Source organism: Pristis pectinata, chromosome 5, assembly GCF_009764475.1.
Source record: "Pristis pectinata isolate sPriPec2 chromosome 5, sPriPec2.1.pri, whole genome shotgun sequence".
Lineage (NCBI taxonomy): Eukaryota > Metazoa > Chordata > Chondrichthyes > Rhinopristiformes > Pristidae > Pristis > Pristis pectinata.
Genome location: NC_067409.1, coordinates 101,770,391 through 101,792,452, shown reverse-complemented (window position 1 = coordinate 101,792,452; position 22,062 = coordinate 101,770,391).

The following is a 22,062-nucleotide window of genomic DNA, read 5'->3' as shown; positions in this document are numbered from 1 at the left end:
TGCAGGCACATGGGATTAGCTTAATTTGGCGTCATGGTTGGCACAGATATCATAGGCTGAAAGGCCTGTTCCCGTGCTGTACTGCTGTATGTTCTATGTACCACCATGAAAGGATGCAATTTTACTGATGCAACTGTTCTTTCTTCAATTGCTGTAAAAGTCTGAACTACAATTACAATGGCTTGAACAGCATCTTCTATATAATGACTAATTTTGCTACCACTGTCTAATCCAGATGCAATGAGTCAATCTAGCTGGCTCAAAACATCCTAGAGTCCAGCCAGTGGCAAATACCATCATGGTTTTTAAATGTTTGTGAATGTTATGTTGACATTTTGCTGGAAAATATCAGAATTCTGCAACAAATCTTCTTTTGACCTATCAAATCCTTGTGAAAACCCTTCTTGTAATTTAACCTTTGGAGTCTGACTATTAATCTAGACTGCTCTCTGTTCAAGGCCAGTATATCCTTATACAGATGTTATGCCTAGAACTGCTTACAGCATTGAAGATGTAACAATGTTATTATTGGCTAGAGAATCTTGGATCCCTTTATACTGTAATATTTTGTAGCTCCACTCCATTTAAGTAATAAATTGCTTTTTCATTCTTTCTTCCAAAGTGCAAACATCATTTTTCTACATTATGCTCCATTTGCCAATTTATTGCTCACTCACTTAACTAAGTCATCAATATAGATTATAAATTGTTGAGGCCCTAACACTGATACCTTTGGCACCCCACGTGATGTTGATTGCCAATCTCAAAATGATCCATTAATCTTGATTCTATTTTCTGCTAGTTAGCCACTTGCCCATTCATGCCAATATTTTATCCCTAATGCTGTGGCATCTTATAAAATGCCTTCTGGAAATCCGAATGCACCACACCTTCTGTTTGTTACATCCTTAAAAACCTCTCACAAAAATTGTCAAATGCAATTTCACTTTCATAAAAGCACATTGACTCGGCTTGATTGTCTTATAATTGCCTGGATTGGAGAGCATGTCTTATGAGGATAGGTTGAGCGAGCTAGGGCTTTTCTCTTTGGAGAGAAGGAGGATGAAGAGGGGACTTGATAGAGGTGTACAAGATGATAAGAGGCATAGATCGAGTGGACAGTCAGAGACTTTTTCCCAGTGCGACAATGGCTAACACAAGGGGACATAACTTTAAGGTGATTGGAGGAAGGTATAAGGGGGATGTCAGAGGTACAGTAAGTTTTTTTACATAGAAAGTGGTGGGTGCGTGGAACGCACTGCCAGCAGAGGTTGTGGAGGCAGATACATCCGGGACATTTAAGAGACTCTTAGATAGACACATGAATGATAGAGAAATGGAGGGCTATGTGGGAGGGAAGGGTTAGGTAGATCTTAGAGCAGGATAAAATGTCAGCACAACATTGTGGGCCAAAGGGCCTGTACTATGCTGTAGTGTTCTATGTTTACCAGATGTCCTGATATTACCTCTTTAACAATGGATTCCTACATTTTCCAATGGCCTGTAGTTTCCTGCTTTCTGTCTGCCTTCTGTCTTGGATAATGATGTTACTTGTGTGGATTTTAACACCTCTGGGATCTTTCCAGATTGCAGGGCATTTTGACAGATTCCTCCCCTTTACCTTCTTTGCCTTCAAGGACTGATTTCCCTATTCACTCTTCTTTTGCCAATTACCAGCTACCCTTTCCTTCCATTCAACCATTCCAAATGGGCATTAAAGACACCAGAGCAACTGAAGTCATACCTCACACAAAGGAAGATGTGGTTGTCAGAGGTCAGTCACCTCAGCCTAAGGACATTACTGTTAGAGTTCCTCAGGGCATTGTCCCCAACCCAACCATCTTCAGCTGCTTCATTGATGACATTCCTTCCACCATAAGGTCAGATGTGACAATGTTCACTGACGAATGCATGAATCAATTCAATTTGCAACTCGTCAGCAAATGAAACAGCAAGACCCAGACAACTTTCAGGCATGGTTTGGTAATGGCACATAAGACTCATGCCACAAATGCCACAATAGCCAGATAATGGACACTAACAAGAGCGTCTAATCACTTACCTTTAATATTCAATGGCATTACAACGGCCAAATCTCCCATCAAAGCTATCCTGGGAATCACCAAACTCAACGGGACCAGCCATCGGACCAACCAGTCTTGGCTGAAAGAGCAGGTCAGAGTCTGAGAATCCTGCAGTATACTGTATGCCTCACCTCCTGATGTTCCAAAGTCCTTCCACCTACAAGGTAGGTCAGGACTGGCTTGGAACACTTTGCAGTTGCCTGGATGGATGCACCACCAAAAACTCCTCAGAAATTCGGCCCTATCCAGAGCAAAGGTCCACTGAATTGGTACCCCATAAACCACCCTAAACATTCATTCCCTCCACCATCAACACACAGTGGCTGCAATGTGTATCATATCCAAAATTCACTGGACTTCCTCGCCCAAGCTACTCCTGACAGTGCCGCCCAAGTCCACAACCTCCACCACCAAGGATGACATGGGCAACAGGAACATGAGACCACCACCACCTGCAGCTTTCTCTCCAAGTCACACATAATCCTGACTCAGTCCTTCACCGTCACTCATTCTAAATGCTGGCACTCCCTCCCAAACAGCACAAGGGGGCACCTTCATCAGAAAGGTTGCAGCAGTTAAAGATAAGATAAGATTTCTTTATTAGTCACACGTACATCGAAACACACAGTGAAATGCACCTTTTGCGTAGAGTGTTCTGAGGGCAGCCCGCAAGTGTCGCCACACTTCCAGAGCCAACATAGCATGCCCACAACTTCCGAACCCGTACGTCTTTGGAATGTGGGAGGAAACCGGGGCACCCAGAGGAATCCCACGCAGACACGGGGAGAACGTACAAACTCCTTACAGACAGCAGCCAGAATTGAACTTGGGTCACTGGCGCTGTAAAGCATTGTGCTAACCGCTACACCACCATGCCTGCCACCACCACTCACCACCACTTCCTCAGGAACAATTAGGGGTGGGCAATAAATGTTGTCCTTGTCAGCAGCACCAAGATCTCAAACATATTTTTTTTAAATGCTGCATCAGATTATTCACATCTTTCACCCCTGACCAATGTCTGAAAATGTCCTTCTGTACACTTCCTCTGAGCTAGTTGTGTTTTCCCTACCCACAGTGAAGTCTCCTCTCACAATGGAGAAGTGAATCACATCTTGGTTGACGTTTTGCCAAACCTCTCTGCTCTTCTGAAATGCTGACAGAACCAACGTAACTGCGTTCTCCAATATCTACCTGTTATCAATGCACCTAATCATGGCAGCATATAAATCTCTTTATAGCTCATCTCTTTAGCTGTGCCTTCACATAGTCTTCATTCACTTCACAACTCCCAATTTTTATGAACATCTCGTTTCATGTTTCCTTTTCTGATGTTCACTGCACATTGTTGAGACTACATCTTTGAGCTGCATTCCTGTACGAGAAAAAGCTATAAAACTACAAATCTTTGCCACCAAAGTGTTTTAACTGCCTTTTCCCTTTTCATTTGCTGACATGCATTTTTTCTAAATGTAAATGATAGGATCTGCAACGGCCACATTTCCTATGTTGGTGCACCTGAATATTGAGTATCCCAATATTGAAGATGACAGGCAGTAAGTAGAAATTAGACCATTATACCTGCTTTGTGCAAAACGATATAATTCATGGAAATTAAGTTGCTCTTCAATATGAGTGTTATACCTCTGCCACAAAGCTAACCTGCAACTATTCACGTTAATACAAATCAGTGTGAAAATACATATGCACTTTTGAATGCACCATGCTGACCTTACGCTCCAAGTGCAGGGATCCCAAGAATCAGTAGACTGAGCTTGCACACCTTCCAGCCAGTTTCTATGTTACCTAATGTCAGGGTGACAGACCCTATTGAGTACCCTCTGGTAAGGACAGCCAATCACAATTCCTGATGAGGCTGTAAGTGATGCCCCACACAAATGGGAGCATGGCCCCCATTTTTTAAAGTCTGATCTCAGTGTATTGGTGGATGAGGTGGACCAAGGAGGTAAATCCTCCTTCCCAGGTGTCCCAGGAGAACCCCCAGAGCTAAGGAGGAAGCACAAGTGGCAGAAGGAATTCACTGGGATCACCTCCAGAAGTGGGTCTCCTGGCACCTGGGAATAGTGACACAGGACATTTTTATGACTCACAAGATATGACAAGCCCATTGTTCTGACAGTTAAAATATGCCTCACTTATACTCCCTTGGAGAACTACCAGATGCACCACCACATCTCTCTGAAAGACTCTCATCCCACTGTGGAAGCCATTGCTCACTGTCTCACTGCCTTACTCCCACTCAGGTTCTTTCCCTCACACTCCAACACACTTTCTCCCTCACACTCACATGCTCTCTCTCTCTCACTCTCCCACACACTCAGAGGCTTTCTTACATGCTCACAGACTTTCAAACACTCTGTCACACTCTCTCACTGTTTCACACGCTTCCTCACATACGCTCTCATGCACTCTCACATGCTCCGAGAAATTCAAATACCAAATCTGTGTTACAGCACTTAAAAATTGAATGAATTGTGAATATCAATTTGGAAAAAAAAATCTTCTGGACATTAAAAGAATTGTAAGAGTATTTTCTTTTCAGAAGTCCAGGGATTTACAATGTTGACAATATTAATGTCTGCCAGCAAGTGCTGCACATGTTTGCTTTGCTGAAAGGCAGCATGTAAGGCAAATACTGCAGACAATGCCTGTAAGGTATTTGGGCAGAAGTTGTCCATGGTGGAAGGACATATCATACAAACAGAAGTAGGCCACTCAGCTACTCATGTTTACTTCACCATTCAGTAAAGTCATGGCTGATCTCTTATCTCAGTGTTACTTTCCAGCACTAAATTCATATCCCTCTATTTCCATAATATGCCAAGATCTAACCATCACTCTTTTGAATGTACTCAGTGACTGAGCCTACACAACTCTTTTGAAGAGAGATTTCCAAGGATTCACTGTCCTCTGGGTGAAAAATGTCTTCTCATCTCAGTCCTGAAAGGTTATCCTCTAATTTGAAACTGTGGCCCCAAGTTAAAGCCAAGGGAAACAGCATCCCTGAATCTTTATATGAATTTGGAATGTTTCAGTGAGACCATCAGTCCTTCTTCTAGACTCAAGAATAAACCCAATCTGTTTAATCTATCCACATGGAGCAAACTCACCATCCAAGGTATCAATAAGGCGAACCTTCACTACACTCCCTCTATCACAAGGCTATCCTTAGATACAGAGACAGATCTGTGCAGAATATTACAGGTGCAGTTTCACAAGAGTCCCATATAATTACAGATTTTTTTTCTTGTACTTAAATACCAATAAAGGCCAACATGTTGTCTGTCTTCCCAATTCCTTGCTGAAACTGCATGTTAACTTTAGTGATTCATATACAAGGATCTATAGATTACCAATATCTTTCAACCTCTCACCATTTAAAAAAATACACTGCTTTCCTTTATCTACCCATGGATGATATTCCACATTATATTCAATCTGTCCCTGCCCTTTCACTTAGCTGTCAAAGTGGACAAGTAGAATTACAGAGTGTAGCCTCAAGAGAGCCAGAAATATAGATCAGGGTGAGATATCCTGGTGATGAACAGTCCTCAGTGATAAGTTTGAGTCAAGTTAAACTATGGTGGAGACTGTTACCTTGCTTTTCAGAGCATTTGGAGTATCAGCAGCTCTCAATATTGATCTCTTTGGAAGAGGACTATAATTTATTTAGCTGATACGAGACAGCCAGTTGATTGAAATGTTAGGACAATAGCAATATCCATCCTTCCTTCCTTCCTGGAACATACTTGGAAGATGTTAAAAGCTTGAGGTGGGCTGATATATCAAGGCCATTTTCTATGGTGTTGGTTGATGCCACCATGGCAGAAGAGTCTGTGGAGATCTTGGAAAAGGACGTAGAGCATATGAGAGTCCTGTTGTTCATAGAGCTACTAAATGGCCTGAGCCAGGCTTTGATTGAGCTGGGTGCCTGGAGGGAGGAATCTGTTCCAACGTGGAGGCGATTCAAAAAGTCTGAAGATCTCATGTGTGATGTTACTTCAGCCCTGGACATGCTGATTTCAGCACAATGTAGCCAAAGTTTGTTCAGGGAGGCAGAGAACCATGAAGCAGAGATGCAGACTGGAAACCTTCCAGAGATAAGTGGTTACTTCCTCCCTTTGAACATGTCGACTGAGAGAAGCAAAGGTCCAGTGTCCACAGGAAGCTGAAGTGAGACTTGTGAAACACGGTGTGCATAATGGCAATAAAATGAGAAGTGTTTCTTTTAAAAACAGCTGGAAGATATTGTTATTGAGTTTGTGATACATGGGAATATTTTGAAAACAATGTACAGTTGTAATGTTAAATTTGGGACTTACGATTGATAATTAGAAACACGTGATACATACTATATTCATAGTTACATATAATCAAAGTAAAATGTTATCACAGTTTGTGAGATTGCCATACGTGAAGCCAGTTGGGGAAATCTTTATTGGGTTTATCAGTATCCAGGATACATACTGTAGTACTATTTAATGTAGAACATAGTATTGCAGTTGATAGGACTGGAAAATGTTTTGTTAAATTTATAGCTGTTGACTGCATACATATTTTTGTAACTAATAATTTGTTAGAATTCAACTTACATAGAATAGTTACATCTGTTATGGATTTGCTGCTTTTTAAAGGGAAAATAACGTAGTATGTATTGAGTATGTATATCTTTTAAGCACTCTGTGTATTGTGTGGTATGACTTTTGTATCACTCACTGCTTTTGGTTGAGTTGTTCTCTTTCAAATAAAGGACTTTTGGATGCAAGTTCTGTCTTTATCACTTGCCTTACTGAAAAGTGATTTAAAAAAAAGAACCAAAAGACACTTCAGACATGGAAGTCAAAGATGTATTGAACATTCAGGAGGTTAATAGTCTTAAAGTGGACATAAGCTAGTGAAATGTGGCAGATGAAAGATAACATAGAGTATGGAGAAGTGATATAGTAGGAAGAATGAGCAGAGTCAATATACAGTATGCTAAATGGCACAAGGTTCTCTCAGCCTCAGAATATAGAAACTGATTATAATCCAGAACATAACCAGAAAAGGGGAACTTCAGTCAAATGCAGAGAAAAGAGAAGCTGGGATTGACCTATAATTATAAAATGCCCAAATTTAAATTCTCATCCATGTTTTCAGATCACTCCATGGCCTTAATCCTCTCTATCATTGTGAGATCCACCAACATTGTAACACTTCAAGATATCAGTGATCCTCCAATTCTAACCACCCTCCCACCCTTATATCCCCAAACATAATCCAAAAACAAAACTGCAGATGCCAGAAGTATGAAACACAAACAGAAAATGGTGGAAATACTCAGCAATTCAGGCAGCATCTTTGGTAAGAAATGTAGAGGACGTTTTGAGTTGATGACTTCTCTTTGAACATGAAAAGTGAGAAAGCAAGTGTGCTTTAAGTTGCATAGAAGGGGGAGGAATGGAGAGAACAAAGAGAAAGTCTGTCATGGGGTAGAGACCACGAAAATCCAGAAGAACTGGCCAGTTCTAACACAAACTGAAAAGGTTGTTGATCTGAAATCATCAAGCATAAAACTATTACAGCACCAGCGACCCAGGTTCAATTCTGGCCACTGTCTGTAAAGAGTTTGTACGTTCTCCCCGTGTCTGTGTGGGTTTCCTCCAGGTGCTCCGGTTTCCTCCCACATTCCAAAGACGTACGGGTTAGGAAGTTGTGGCCATGCTATGTTGGCACCGGAAGCGTGGCAACACTTGCGGGCTGCCCCCAGAACACACTACACAAAAGATGTATTTCACCGTGTGTTTTGATGTACATGTGACTAATGAAGAAATCTTATCTTAAAATCCAATATTAAATCCCAAGGGCTGCAAAATGTTTGGATAGAGGATGAGAAGCTGTTCTCCAAGCTTATGTTGGACTTCATGGAACAACTTGCAGGGCATAGACAGAGAGGTGAGAGTGGGAGAATTAAGATGACAGGCAACTTGGAACTCAAGGTCACCCTTCTGTACTAAACAAAGGCACTCTACAAAGCAGTCACCTAATTTTAATCACTCTACTATTGCATTCCATATTTTCAGCTGCCAAGGCCCTAACCTTTGGAAGTTCCTCCCTCAACCTTTCTACTACTCTATCATTTTCCTCATCATTCAAGAGATTATTATGCACCTAGCCCCTCAACCAAATTTGCCCTCATATCTTCCTACTGAGGCTCAATGTCAAAACATTCATCATTAAATAAGGAGTACTTTTCCAGCAGTACTGGAGGTGACATGAGGATTTTTTTTTATGCAGTGAATTGCTGTGACCTGGAATGTACTTTTTTCAATAGAACATAGAACACGACAGCACAGTACAGGCCCTTCAGCCTACAATGTTGTGCCGACGTTTTATCCTGCTCTAAGATCTATCTAACCCTTCCCTCCCACATAGCCCCCCCCATTTCTCTATCATTCATGTGTCTATCTAAGAGTCTCTTGAATGTCCCTAATGTATCTGCCCCCACAACTCCTGCCTGCAATGCGTTCCACTCACTCATCACTCTCTGTGTAAAAAACTTACCCCTGACATCCCCCTTATATCTTCCTGCAATCACCTGAAAATTATGTCCCCTCGTGTTAGCCGTTGTCGCACTGGGAAAAAGTCTCTGACTGTCCACTTGATCTATGCCTCTTATCATCTTGTGCACCTCTATCAAGTCACCTCTCATCCTCCTTCTCTCTAAAGAGAAAAGCCCTAGCTCACTCAATCTATCCTCATAAGACATGTTCTCCAATCCAGGCAGCATCCTGATCGATGATGGAATCACATTTAATCAAAACATTCAAATAGAAATGGATAAAACTATAATGCTCTAATGCAGGGGAGTGGGACTAATTGAATAGTTTACCAAAGATCAGGTTGAGGCACGATGGTCTGAATAGCTTCCTTCTGTGCTATGTTGTTCTACAGGTTCATGAATAAAACATTAAAGGCTGAAGGACTGAGATTCCATGCTTGTATGGTTTAATTTCAGTGCCAGAGGCAGTTTGACAATAATTAACTCCTATCACTTCACTCAAAGGATACCCAGAATGAACTTCCTTTGGTGAGTTTAGCTTTTTGTCTTCCACCTCACACACAAAGTGGTGAGATGCCATTTTTGCGATGGTGTCAGCAGAGGAGTGGAGCTTGTGAAATTTGTCTTACACAACGCACCTTATTAAATGTTGCTGTAACATTTGCATCTAAATAATTGAAATAGTTGATTATTTCCACCACATTATGTCCTTTTGCTCAGAAACTTGAGCGCAAACAGTCTAGGTTGATACTCCTGTGGAGTACCAAGGATTTACAGAAGGGCCATCTTTCATGCTGTATAACTTTGTCTCTAAATGCCACACTGTTGGAGATACTATCTTTCAGATCAAACTTTAAACCGAGGTCCCCATCTTCCCTTTTGGGTGAATTTAAAACTTTTTATAGCACCATTTCACAAAAGAATGGAAAAATACCTCTGTTGTGCTGGGCAAAATTTATCCTTCAGTCAACAATTCCAAAATAAATTATCACATCATCACAACACTGCTGTAAGGAAGGCTGCTGTGCTCAAATTGGCTGCAGAAGTTCCTACATTACAATAATGACTACACCTCAAAAGCATCCCAATGGTTTTAAAATGCTTTCTGAAAGGCAAAAGAAAGGAACTGTATAAATGCATGCATTTCATCCCTCTATCACCTATTATTACTTTGTTTAATCATTTCATTACTCAATATTATGATAAATATAACCTCCTGAATTGTTTTGACACACTGGGGAAAAAGCAGGCTCGTTGTCAATCAGCTTCCTACTTTACAATGCTCCTGATTCCTTTTCCCAGGGTAAAGGAGACAGCTGATTCACTATGAACCTTTCATGTTACCAGCATAGATCAATGATATCCCCATTATATTCCCCTTATTATCTGTGATACTTATAAGTTAGGGCACTGCTTACAGAGGGCACTCTAAAAGAGGTACAGAAAATGTACATCCTCTAGCGACTCACCGTCCAGTCAGGCGAACCGGCTCGGCAGTCGGGTCGCGCGGCGTCGGAGCGATGAGGCCCAAGATGGCGGCGGGCCTCGTCTTTCCCGAGCGACGGGGAGAACCCGCGCGCGGGAAAGATTTGATGACATAGTACTTACGTCATTGCCGGTTGCATTGGGCGGGAACAGTCTCCCTTAAAAGGCCCGCGCAAGGCGGGAAAATAAACCAGTTCTTGTTTGACAATCCTTCGACTAGCATCTTGTTTTATTTCACGGTAGCAACCGCTACATTGGTGACCCCGACAGTCCAAACCGATTTTGGACCCGCGCAATGGACAACAACGCAGCAGCCAACACAGTGGCCCTCAAGCTGCCCACCTTTCGGACACTTCGGCCCAGCGTCTGGTTTGACCAGGCCGAAGCGCAATTCCACCTTCGGCAGATCACCTCCGACTCCACAAAGTACTACCATGTGGTTAGCTCTCTGGACCAAGAGACAGCCGCCCAGGTTGGGGACTTCATCCAGTCGCCTCCGGAGGAAGATAAGTACCCGGCTTTCAAAGACCTTCTGATTCGGACCTTCGGCCTCTCCCGTCGTGAGCGCGCCGCCCCCCTGCTTCATCTGGACGGCCTGGGGGACAGATCCCCATCCGCCCTCATGAATGATATGCTGGCATTGGCCGAGGGACACAAGCCATGCCTGATGTTCGAACAGGCCTTCCTCGAACAACTCCCCAATGACATCCACCTGTTGTTAGCTGATGCCGACTTCAGCAACCCATGTGAGGTAGCCGCCCGGGCAGATGTCCTGTGGAAGGCCAAACACGAGAGCGGTTCGTCCGTCGGCCAAATCACCAGGCCGCGAGCCCAACGCCCGCCTCGCCCAGTCCCAGCAACCGAGCAGCCACACCCCAGGAACACAGACGACGACACGGGTGACCAGCTGTGTTTCTACCATCAGAGGTGGGGTGCAGAGGCCCATCGATGCCGCCTACCCTGCAAGTTTCAGGGAAACGCCAGGGCCAGCTGCCGCTGATGGCTACGGCGGCTGGCCGCCGACAGAGCCTCCTATTCGTTCAGGACAAGAAATCTGGACGGTGTTTCCTCGTTGATACTGGAGCGGAGGTCAGTATTTTGCCCCCGACCGGCCGCGACACTCGTAACAGGCCACCAGGTCCGGTACTCAATGCCAACGGTACAACGATACAGTCTTTCGGCACCCGTACACTTCAATTACAATTCGGCGGCAGCCGTTTTACCTGGACCTTTACCCTTGCCACCATTGCCCGACCACTCCTAGGAGCCGATTTCCTCCGAGCCCACAACCTGTTAGTCGACCTGCGAGGGAAGCGGTTAGTCCACTCTAGCACTTTCCAGACCTATCCCCTGGGAGAAATAAGCCTACCAGCCCCGCGCCTGGACTCCATTTCCCTTTCTGGCGATGAGTTCACCAAGCTCCTAGCCGAATTCCCATCAATTTTGGCACCTTCATTTACAAATTTTGGGCCCAAACACGGGGTACGACACCACATCATTACTACAGGGCCACCCCTTCATGCCCGAGCATGACGATTACCTCCAGACAAGCTCCGCCTGGCAAATGAAGAGTTCCGTTGCATGGAGGAGCTGGGGATTGTTCGCAGGTCAGACAGCCCCCGGGCCTCCCCCCTGCACATGGTCCCCAAAGCCACCGGAGGGTGGAGGCCCTGCGGCAACTACCGCGGGCTGAATGACGCCACCACCCCGGACCGCTATCCCATCCCTCACATCCAGGACTTCGCAGCGAACTTACATGGGGCCCGCATCTTTTCCAAAGTGGACCTCATTCGGGGATACCACCAAATCCTGGTCCATCCGGATGACATCCCCAAAACTGCAATGATCACCCCATTCGGCCTGTTCGAATTTCTTCGAATGCCGTTCGGCCTTAAGAACGCTGCGCAGACCTTCCAGCGGCTGATGGACGTGGTAGGCCGAGACCTGGACTTCGTGTTCATTTACTTAGATGACATACTGATCGCCAGCCATAGCCGCCAAGAACACCTTTCCCACCTCCGCCAGCTGTATTCCCGTCTCCGCGATTTCGGCCTCACGATTAACACATCTAAGTGCCAATTCGGACTTGACTCTATCGATTTCCTCGGCCACAAAATCACCAGCGACGGGGCAACACCTCTACCCGCCAAGGTAGACGCTATCTGCCATTTTGCCCGTCCCGACACGGTCAAAGGCCTACAGGAATTCCTTGGGATGGTCAACTTTTACCATCGGTTCATCCCTGCGGCAGCCCATATCATGCGCCCTCTGCTCTCGCTGATGGCTGGTAAGGGCAAGGACATCACCTGGACTGACGAGGCTGCGGCTGCCTTCGTTAAGGCCAAAGATGCCCTGGCAGATGCCACGATGCTTGTACACCCTAGGACAGACGTCCCAACCGCTCTCACAGTGGACGTGTCCAACACCGCGCTGGGTGGGGTACTGGAACAGCTAATCGAAGGCCACTGGCAACCCTTGGCATTTTTTAGCAAGCACCTTAGACCACCCGAACTGAAATACAGCACTTTTGATCGGGAACTTCTAGCGCTGTATCTGGCGGTCCGGCATTTCCGATACTTTCTAGAAGGCAGACCTTTCACTGTTTTCACCGATCATAAGCCTTTGTCCTTTGCCTTCTCCAAAGTCTCCGATCCCTGGTCAGCTCGTCAGCAGAGGCATTTATCCTACATTTCCGAATTCACAACAGACATCCAACATGTCTCCGGAAAGGATAATGTCGTTGCTGATGCACTTTCCAGACCGACCATCCACAACCTATCCTTGGGTGTCGACTACGCGGCCCTAGCTGACGCACAGCAAGCCGATGACGAGCTGCCCAGCTACAGAACCGCAGTCTCGGGCCTGCAGCTCCGAGATTTCTTGGTTGCTCCAGGTCAGCAGACCCTACTTTGCGACATCGCAACAGGTCAGCCCTGCCCTACAGTCCCTGCAGCCTGGCGGAGACGCGTTTTCGACTCAGTACATGGGTTGGCTCACCCGTCCATCAGATCAACTGTCCGACTGGTCGCCAGCAAGTTTGTCTGGCATGGCCTGCGCAAACAGGTCAGTGAGTGGGCCAGGACTTGTCCGCACTGCCAGACATCGAAAATCCAACGACACACCAAAATTCCGCCACAGCAGTTCGAGCCTCCCCATAGGAGGTTCGACCACATACACGTCGACCTCGTGGGCCCTCTGCCGGTTTCAAGAGGAGCCCGGTACCTCCTTACCATCGTAGATCGGTTCACGAGGTGGCCAGAGGCAACCCCCCTGACTGACATCACGACTGATTCCTGCGCCCGGGCGCTGCTCACAACTTGGGTCTCACGTTTTGGCGTTCCGGCCCACATCACTTCAGACAGAGGCACCCAATTCACTTCCAGTCTCTGGGCTGCATTAGCGAACCTGCTAGGGACGCAGCTGCACACCACCATGGCCTACCATCCTCAATCAAACAGGTTGGTGGAACGTTTTCACCGCCATCTGAAATCAGCCTTGATGGCCCGCCTCAAGGGTCCTAACTGGGTTGACGAGCTGCCTTGGGTCCTGCTCGGCATACGCACTGCCCCCAAAGAAGACCTCTGTGCTTCTTCAGCTGAGCTTGTGTACGGGGCACCCCTAGTTGTCCCAGGGGATTTCATACCTGCCCTTCGAGACCAAGGGGAACAACACCCAGCAGTCCTACAGACTGCGTGAGAAGCTTGGCAACTTGGCCCCGATTCCCACCTCACGGCACGGTCAAGCCCCATCCTGCCAGCCCAAAGAACTACGAGACTGTAAGTTTGTTTTCGTTCGCAGGGGCACACCTCGGGCGCCGTTGCAACGACCATATGAGGGACCGTTCCGAGTCATAAGGAATAATGGATCCACCTTTATTTTGGACGTTGGAGGCAGGAAACAGGTTTTCACAACGGACCGTCTCAAACCGGCCCATTTAGATCTGCAACAACCGGTCGAGGTTTCAACACCACGACGCAGAGGCCGGCCCCCTAAGCGGCGGCTGGCACAGCCCGCGGACTTTGGGGACTGTATCGCCGGTTCTGGGGGGGGGGTTGTGTGGCGACTCACCGTCCGGTCAGGCGAACTGGCTTGGCAGTCGGGTCGCGCGGCGTTGGAGCGACGAGGCCCAAGATGGCGGCGGGCCTCGTCTTCCCCGAGCGACGGGGAGAACCCGCACGCGGGAAAGATTTGATGACGTAGTACTTACGTCATTGCCGGTTGCATTGGGCGGGAACAGTCTCCCTTAAAAGGCCTGCGCAAGGTGGGAAAATAAACCAGTTCTTGTTTGACAATCCTTCGACTAGCGTCTTGTTTTATTTCGCGGTAGCAACCGCTACAATCCCATAATTTTATTTCTCTTCTCATTCAATTGCAATGTTCACAAAAAGCCACTGGGTGGCAAACTATACTGCAAGAAGTGTCCAGAAACCACAGGTGCTCAGGATATGAATTGGACAATTAATGAAATACAAAATTACTTAACATAATATTTGCCATATTCCATCTTAAATTTTCATCTGAATTACTTTTATTTTTTTCACAGTTAGGGCAAGCAGCAACAGAAATGATGGTAAATTTCAGTGTTAAAATCAATAGTCAGCTGGTGGCACTGGGGAGTGGAGGGGCTAAGTGAATTGTCTTCATCCCTCTATCATACAAGTGCAGTAAGTGTCATTAAATGCACCTCACCACATATGCCTTGAGCCCTATGTGTTCAATAAGGATCCATACCTTCTGTGTTCTGCATGAATACAATTCAAAGCAGTCCAAGATTGCACTGCAGACAGAAACCCTTAATCTCCAACCAGATCGTTGTGGACACTGATGCCACATATTCAATGTTGTGCCATCAGCTCTCAGCCTGCAGACTGACAAACATTTGATCAGAAAACTTTCCTCAACTTGCCTACTCCTTGGTGAATAAATGATGTCCTCATGCACTGGAAGACTGCGGTGGTCATAATTATTCTTCAGGAAGGATGGTTGAATCCTTTCTCATTGTGCAGGTGGTAATGTTCAATTACACTGGCAGCCACAGAAGCTGCCTGGATTTAAGGACACCACTTACACGGTGGGATTCACCTGTATGTCAAATTGCTGGGTGTAAGAATGTTGGCATCAGATGGGGAGGAAGATGACCACCCACTCACAGTCTTCCCTGCTGCACGCAACAGCACAAACGTCAGTACTCCAGCAGCCAAACAACAATCTTCAATCTCAGAGACACCAAAGCAACAGCAACATAAGGCATGCATTGTGAAAGCAGGAGGAAGTGTTACATTGCTCAGGGGGATAGCTTCGAGAGACCTCTGTCACATATGCCAATTAAAAAGTTCTTCCACTGCATAAAATCAGAGGATAAACTCATCTAGTTGCAGTATCTGATCTTTTCTATCTGATTATCACCGACAGAAGCAAGTGGTAAAATCATGGTTGAAACATCAGAATAGAAATTCAATTACATTGTGAATATCCTTTAAGTTATTACTGGATTTATATCAAGTATAAAATCAATTGCAAAATGCACTTGTGATCCTATGGCACTCAAAGCATATAATGAGATTTTTAATTGCTCCTACGCACATAACACATAGAGTACACACATGGGTGACGTCAATCCCTATGTAATGCCCAATTGCTCATTCATCTGTGAAACTAAATCAAGTAAACATAATTAATCCCTGATGCAGTCCACACACAGGAAAGCAGGTTTTCATGTCAGGGACATGCTCTGCACCTGCACTATCTAAAATGACCATTGCAGGTTTGCCAGGAAGTCATTTGGAGTTGAGTTCATGTCATTCCATTAGCCAGTTTGAAATTGTGTGGTAAGTACTGAGCTCAAGTTTTCCTTCCATTGCTCCTTATTATAGGTTTCCATTGGCCTGGAGAGTAGCAGTAAGCTTGTTGGTATGAAAAATGACATAGCCTTGTGTTACATCATCTCCACTGAAGGTAGATCTGTTCTGCAGCCATTGTTTAGGATCATGGCTTACATACCATCATGAAGCAAATGTAAAGTGGAGAGGAATTTCTGCAGGAAGCCACATTTGGGAGCCAAATAGTCTGCCAGACCCTGAGGTCAAGAAAGACCAAATATAGTGGTTGGTGCTGTTCCCTGCATTTTTCTTGGAGTTGTTTGACAGTGACAATCATGTCCGTTATACCTTTAGTTGGACAGAACCCACACTGCCATTTGAGTAGCAGCATTCTGGCACTGGAAGAATGACATTGAAGAGGATCCTAGTCATGAGCTTCCCAGTGGCAGACAACAAGGACACCTTTCTGTAGTAGGCTCGGATTTGTTGCCGTTCTTGGAGTTGGTCACAATTATGGTTTCCGTGAGATCCCTGGCATGTCAGGAAATGTTTGGTCTATATTACTTCAAAACTGAGCTCAACCCAATGCCAGCAATCGAATTGCAGTATGTACGTGATGTTTGCATATGCATGTGTTAAGGTCTAGCTTCAAATCATCATGACTTGTTCACCGAAGCATACGAGAGAATAGACCTTGCAAAACATCCACAAAAAAAAGGTCCTCTACCAATTTTCCCCACACTGTCCTCCAATTACAATCACAGAGTAACCAGGGACCCAGCAGGTTCCTCCAGATGAGAGATCACAGATGTGCCCTGAAGTACTCACCAGAGAGGATCTTTGGAGAAGTACCAGGAGGAGGAGAAAGAAGGAAGAGAAAGTGGAGAACAGTGATAGATACTGACAAAGAGGCTGTCTCTAGTTGTGCTCTCAGACCATGCCTTGTATATCTGTGATACGGTTGAAGAGCTCATTTCTCCAGCTCAGTGGCGTAAACTTACCATCATGCACACTGATGCTGTCACTCTCTGTATCAAGTGGAAGCCTCACCATTTCTCCCTGACTGAATATGATTACCATTGCCCTGCCTCCACACAAAGCACCTGGGGAGCACCGTGGATCAGAAAATAACCTGAATCTGGCATGTAATTACAATAACTGTAACACCATGTCAGAGCATGTAAATGGCACAGTGAGAGATTTGACAACACTGCCTCTAAGGTTCAAATCTGAGATGCAACAGTTATCTAAGCTTCAAGAATGCTGTCAAGTTGCTTCTTGTGCAATGCTAAAGATACTTAAGAATGTAACATTCAGCATGAAGCAGCTCCTGCACAGTAAAGTCGTGGGTCTTCCTAAATTTTCACCAGTGACACAATATGTGCCTTTTTCCAGCAGAGTGGCAGCAATTTATGAAAGCTCCTCCTCATTACCACAGAAGTTTTGTCCTCCACAATCCAGAACAACAAGGGCACCAGTCACTAGGGTCTAAAACCAGCAGACTCTGATGTAAAGTGAATGGCAAAAGAGACTTGATGAAAAACTTTGTCACATAGCCATGACCCGGCATTCATTCCATGAGTTCTGTGGAATTCCATCTCCTGTGGAAGAAGATCCAATTGTTGCTTTCAAAAGGGAATATTAGGAGAAAATTTTGCAGGTCCAGAAAGAGCTTAGATTTGGACTGACTCGCTTGTTTCTAAACTTGAGAGTATAGGCTTTAGCTGCTTGCTCTCTCTTTATGGGCCCAACCACTTCCCCCATGCCAGGAACCAATCCTGTGTTCCTTCACTGCATGTCCTTACTTCCAGTGGAGAAGGCTGCAGGTGACCATCAAGTGTGCCACAGGCAATTCTGAACCCAGTGTCAATTTTTACCTTCTTGCCAAAAGTGACACATATCTAGGCTGTCAGATGGACAGCTCCAAGTACAGTTAGTGAATGCTGTCATCCTGAGAGAAGATAGCAGTATCAGCTCCACAACTCATGTCAATCCCCTTCAGGCCTGAGCATCAGCTGGTCTAGAAGCCTGCTGAAAGCCAAATAACTGGCGTACATCACAGCCTTGAGGGCTCTGCAGCTGTTCTTCTCTCCCCAGAAGCCTCCTCGCCTGTTGATTATTTCCAGCATTTTTTGTTTCTTTTCAAAGTCCCTGGCAACTAGAATCCAGAACCATGATGGCAGCGGCTTGTGACTTCTGCTTGTGCTGCAGCAAGTGCCGAGACTGCCCACTATAGCTGAGCCCATAAGTGCTGCAGGAAGCTGACCACCACTTCCTCCTCACTAGGCTTGGACACCAGGCGCCACACAAAGTCATGTGCAAAGTGAAGCTGGGCTTCTCCATGCTCCCTGACATTACACACAAACTTTTCACCAGCTCAGGCAATGCCCCAAGCATTTTGATCTTCATGCTCATGCCTGCACCTACTAGTTGCTTCATTGCAGTCTTCATCTGAATCTTCTGCTGCCAACCAATATATGACCTCCTCCCACACAACGGCAACCCAGCCAAAGGAACTGATTGGAACCACACTTTCACCCAACTTGGCTGCAATCCATTCAGGTCAATACATGTTAAGTAGAGAATAGGTTAGAGTTGGTATCCTTCCTCTAATCCACCCTCCAGTGTGCACACAAATCCTATATCTGAGCAGGTGAATGGGACTAATCGATGCAATAACCAAATACCTTCCCTGAATCATGCTGCTTTGCTGCCTGGGCCTGGCCGGTTGGTATTTCTTGCATATCTGAAAACGGGACTGATGTAGAGAGGGAGCAGGTAAGAGAAGGATGCTCAGGAAGAGTGTGATGAAGAGGGGTTAGGATGTGAGAAGATGGTTTGGACATGAGCAAACTGTCTTCAAACTACACAATTGCTTCAATGGAAATTAGCTTCTCCCGGATTCCAAAACTAGTTGGACCAGAAATTTAATCACTTCATAAAAACATGCAGTAAAATAATGATGTGGAGTAGCCACAGTATCAGGCCTGCATCGTCCACTCAGTGAACAGAAAACTTCAATTCTAATTTTGGAATGGGTGACTTTTTTGTCATACATCACTTGCAAAAATAAATAGTTTCATATATTAGAATGTGTTTGTTTGTCCTTTCATACTTGCTGATCTTAAAGATGTTGTTAATCTAGACTCAGAGGAGGCACTGCTGCTTCTGAGTTAGAAAGTGGTGGACTCAGGTCCAACTCCAGATACTTGAGCAGGTCATACAAGTTGGCACTACTGAATGGAGCGCTATCCTTCAGAAAGGATATCAAACCAGGAGCATTTTTCTGCTGAGCTGTATTAAAACAACCTACTACCAGTTCAAAGAAATGAATGGTAGTTCTGGTGTTGTGTTTATTATTCATCCTTCAAGCAATATCACTAAAAAAATTACCTTGTCATTTACCTCCTTCATGTCTGGGGATCTAGATGTGAGATTGTGTGGGATTGGAATCATAGAAGTATTTTATTGGCTATAAAACACTTTGGTGTGTTTTGTCATCTAAGGTGCCACATAAATGCAAGTTATTTCTCTCTATAAATGATACTCTGATCATTTTTCATGTGGTAAAATTCTACTGTCTTTTGGTCAGTGACAGTACATGCAGTGGAATGTATAGACCCAATGCGCTGAGCAACTTTTGCAACATGTTCAAATATTGTTTTGTCAAGTGTTGAGACACAATTTTTCCATTTCAGTTTCTGGTTTCCTATGAAAGCACTGTGGCTTCTTTCTTAGACCACAGAAATGTTCTTGTGTCTTGGCCATTATTAATCCCTCAGCTACTAAGTACAGCTTATTTGATTGTTATTTGGATGTTGAGTTTAATGAAAATACCTTTAAAGTATTGGTTGGTTTTAAAAGGGCCTTGGAATGTCCTGAACTCATGAAAGGCACCTTATAAATGCAAGTTAGTCATGGTATAATTTTGTGTGTATCATGAAAGCTATTAGGGCTTTATAGACAAGCAGAATCAGGAGAGCTGATAAATAAGGAGACACATCTTAAATAACTGGCAGAAATTTTACGGAGGTAAGAGAAATTTAATCCATTAGTTGTTATGATCTAAACTGCACAAACTGATTGTGTGCTGTAAACACTATCAATAGTAATTTTCAAAGGGGAACTCAATTTCAACTTGGAAAGGAATGATTTACAGGACCATGACGAATGGGATAGGTTTCTCAGACAGTTGGTGCAGACACAATGGGCTAAATAGCCTCCCTCTGTGCTGCCATATCAATGATACCCTGGCATATCCTGCAAATTTTCTATGAATATGTACTTAATGTTGACTCCTATTTAACTCTGGCTATGTGATCATGCATAGTCTGACAATTTCCCTGAGGCTTCGAAGTACCCACTTCTGTGTTACAAAATAAGGAAACTGGAAACAGGAAATGGACATTTAAGTAAACATCCTGCTTCCTGTCAGAATTGTGCAGTGTGCATTTTGCTGAATTGGACTGTAGGAAACCAAACTGTGGTCAAGCCTGAGGCAGTTACAATGAAATAATGTGCTGGTTAATATTTCTGGTCCAGTAGTATTGAAATAAAGCACACATTCTTATGGCAATAAAAATATATAGCTTGGAAGAAAACCATTGGGCCATTTGTGTCTATGCCAGTCAAATAAAGTCTGTTTCCATATTCCAGATCTGGACCTGTAGACTTGTAGGTTACAGCATTTTAAATACTCATCCAGGTACCTTTTAAATGTGTTGAAGGTTTCTTCCTGAAACACCCTGTTCAGATTCCTGCCACTCTTAGGGCGAGAAACAATTTCTAAATCCCACTGCCCACCAAAAAAAACTTTTAACAATTACCTTAAATCTCGCCCTCAAGTTTGAGACCTATCTGCTAAGGGAAGTAGGTCCTTCATGTTCATCCACTTAAGCTCCCCTCAGCCTCACTTGTTTCAATCACAGAGCTTAAAAGAAATTAAATAAGTACCAGCTGGGCAAAAATAGCAGGAAAGTAGGAAAAGCTAGGGCATGGACTAAATTAGTGAATTTTACAAAAGAAGGCACAGGCACACAGGCATGATGGGCCTAATGGCCTCCTTCTGTGCTATTTGACTGAATTATTTTGCTTCTCATTGAGGTTGAGATTGGGAAATTGTTTCCTGAATTCCTTGCGCAGATATTACTTCCTACTTCCTTCCTCATCCTCTCTCCCTTCCAACTGCTTGGTCAACTCTGCTCCAGTCCATTCATGTCACATACCAAGTGAATGCTCTCTAATTCCTCCTCTTTTAGGGGGGAAAAAAGATACAGCTGTGCTGTCAGGGCTATGTTTTTCAGTACCTGTCACTAATGCATGGATCTTGTGTGATTTGCCCAACAAATATGTATATGTGCCATATAATCCATATTAAACTTCTGCTCTGTAGTCCTACCATATCCAGTTGCAAATGAAGTCAGGCTATTAATTAATTAACAGGAAGGGCATCCTTTATGTCATCCAATGTTCAAGGATAGTAAAGCTATGAATGCACAAAGAGCAAAACTTTTATGCATTTCTAACTATATTTAACATGAACCTTTCATCAGTGGATTTCTTAGACGAGTCTATAGAATGTTGTTTCTACTGTCTTGTAGTGTAGCTTCACCAGGTTACCAGTTTTATTATTGTCACTGAGTCAAAATCCGAGAACAGCCCACTCAACAACACTGTGAGAGCACCATTACCAGAAAAACTGCAGAGCTTCAAGAAGACAACTCAACACTACCTTATCATGGACAATTAGGGATGGGGATTAAATGCTGACCTTGTTGTCCTGTCCGCAAAAAACAAGATAACTCCAGTCTGGCCAATTACCATCTGTTAAATCTTCATTGATGCGGGGTTTCCCCAGGGTAGTATTTAAGGTCAAACCACATTTGGTCACATCATGAATGAGCTTCTCTTCATCGTAATGTCAAAAATAGGTTGTTCACTTATGTTTGGTTATTGTTGAGCTTACATAAGAACATAAGAAATCTGTAATCATACGTAACCAACCGGCCCCTTGAGCCTGAACTGCCGTCCAACAAGGACATAGCTGATCTTTTGCCTCATCTACATTTTCCTGCCTTATCTCCAAATCCTTTGATTCCTTTAGTATTCAGAA